We start from the raw sequence: 2,473 nt of genomic DNA, 5'->3' as shown, positions 1-2,473 counted from the left end.
GGCTTTTTCTGCTTATGTGGTGCTGAGGAATCGAACCCAGGGCCTCATGCATGCAAGGCAAGCACTCTACCACTGAGCCACCTTCCCAGCCCTCAATTTTTAATCATATCAAAACACAGCCCAAGCCTCACTTTCTTTCTTATATTCCTGGTCAACAAAGAACACTGGATACTGTCTCCAATTTCAGTGTTGCAAATTTAATGGAAGGAGGTAAAACAGGATCTTCTTTTGTCCCCCCCTCCCCGCCCTAAAAATATAAGCTTTTCCCTGTTTATTGGCCATTTGCTTCTCTTCTGTGTCCTGAAGCAGTGTCAGTCTTTTAGGTGGAGTATTATAATACGTTCAATGTCATGTCTTTCTTACCACATCCTTCTTGTTCTTTTCTGTTCTGCAAGTTAAATAAAATGATCAAAAGGATGAGCAGTAGAAAGTCTTCTTTCTTGAAGGCAGTCTTGCTTTCTTTTCATGTCTTGTTAATAGAACAGAAAACTGGGTCATGTTCTCCAGGTTATGGAGGATTTCTGACTGTTCCGTGGACTCTATCTGAGGTATGATATAGTATGCAGTAAACTTTTAGTTTTATTGGCATTTTCCTTCTTTATAACTGGGTCCACTGAAACTGCTTCTGCATGCTCCTTCCAGCAATTGTAATCGGTTGCCATGGGGATGTTTGCTTAACAAATTCCAGCCTCCTGAACAAGAGTCACCTCTGGAACTGTGGTCATATTGATGACATCTGCCCCCCAGGTGGAAGAACATGAAGCTTTCTTCTAGAGCGCTAAAATGAGGTCCCTCGCTTGTGACCATTGTCCCTTTGAGTGGCACTGAAGTCCTAGCTTCTTAGCAGTCTCTATAAGGACCTCTCCTGTTTGGGGGAGAAATGCCTGAGTCACTGGAATATGACACGCTCCTCTTACACGGGAATGACTTCCATCATAGAAGGCAGGAGGCCTTCTCCAGGTCTTGTTGATGAACTGACCAATAATGGTGATCTCACCAGGCTGACTTTCTCCTTCAAGAAGCCTCAAGCTGTGGCCCTTATATGTGTGCAGCCCACTTCCTTCAAAGCCCAGGTGTTTGCTGCTGGTTGACTTTTGAAGGTATTATGGTGTGCTGCCGTCCGTATTTTGCAAGGAGGACACAAATCAACATTTTTAGTCAAATCAAGGCATCAGATGGCTTGCCAAATGGAGCATCCTCATATTCCTCAGCTCTTCCTTCTGACATTTCTGGATCATCCAGGCCTGTGCCACCAGTGATTCCAATATCAAAAATAACAAATGCAAAAATGAGGCTGGAGGTGTGGCTAAAGTGGCCGAGCACCTGCCTAGAAGTATGAAGTTCTCAGTTCATCTCAGTGCCAAACTCATTACTTCATGGAGGTGGGGTGGGGGGGTAAGGGGCATGGGGAGTGGGGAGGGCAGTGGTGCCGAGGCCGTGTCTGGCAGGGTGGAGGTTGCACGGTGGGAGGGGCAGGCGATGTGGGTCACCAAATAGGCCAGGAAGCAGAGACCGGGAGGGGGCACGGCCAAGATTTTTATTTTGTATTTTGTATTTTTTGGGTCCGGTCGTGGGGTCTGAACTCTGGGCCTGGGCGCTGTCCCTCAGCTCTTCAGCTCAAGGCTAGTGCTCTACCACTTGGCTCTACACAGCACCACTTCTGGCTTTTTTTGCTTATGTGGTGCTGAGGAATTGAACCCAGGGCCTCAGGCATGCAAGGCAAATGCTGTACCACTAAGCCACCTTCCCAGCCCTTGAGCTATATTTCTACTTCAGGCTTTTTGCTAGTTAATTGGATATAAGAGTCTCATGGACTTCCTGCTCCTGCTGGCTTTGAACAACAATCGTGAGATCTTAGCCTTTTGAGTAGTTATAGGGTTACAGGTGTGAGCCACTGGCACCTGGCTTGATGTTGCCTATTTCCCCTTTTGTCTCCTCCCCTCCCCTTCCATCCCCTTCCCCTGTTTTCTCTCTCCTCTCCCTTGTCCTCTCCTGTCTTTTTGTCTCTCCTCTCCCCTCATCTTCTCCTGTCTTATCTTCTCTCCTCTCTTTTCCATTTTTTTCTCTCTCCCTGCTTACTACTTCCCTCCTTTCCTTCTCTCTCTCTCTCTCTCTCTCTTTTGGTAGATGTTTCTTTGATAGTTTGAGATAATGAAGTTTCAAGATAATCTTTATGGATATCATGATGCACTATTGTTGATAAATAAATTTGGTATTGGGGTTGGGAAGGTGGCTCAGTGGTAAGTGCGCTTGCCTTGCATGCATGAGGACCTGGGTTCGATTCCTCAGCACTACATAAGCAAAAAGAAAAAAGCCGGAAGTGGCGCTGTGGCTCAAGTGGTAGAGCACTAGCCTTGAGCTGAGGAGCTGAGGGACAGCGCCCAGGCCCAGAGTTCAGACCCACGACCAGACCCAGAAAAAAAAATTTTTGGTATTAATTGGCAAAATCTCCACAGATGAGGACATATTTCAA

At 46.5% G+C, this 2,473-nt stretch overlaps 1 pseudogene; it reads right to left on the bottom strand.

The window, feature by feature from the left end:
* Positions 1–408: 408 nt before the first annotated feature.
* Positions 409–1,272, bottom strand: LOC106001920 (annotated as a pseudogene).
* Positions 1,273–2,473: the final 1,201 nt, after the last annotated feature.

This window comes from Dipodomys ordii, unplaced genomic scaffold, assembly GCF_000151885.1.
Source record: "Dipodomys ordii isolate 6190 unplaced genomic scaffold, Dord_2.0 Scaffold841, whole genome shotgun sequence".
Classification (NCBI taxonomy): Eukaryota; Metazoa; Chordata; class Mammalia; order Rodentia; family Heteromyidae; genus Dipodomys; species Dipodomys ordii.
The sequence above is the reverse complement of the archived record's forward strand: the minus strand, read 5'-3'. Positions and strand labels throughout refer to the sequence as shown.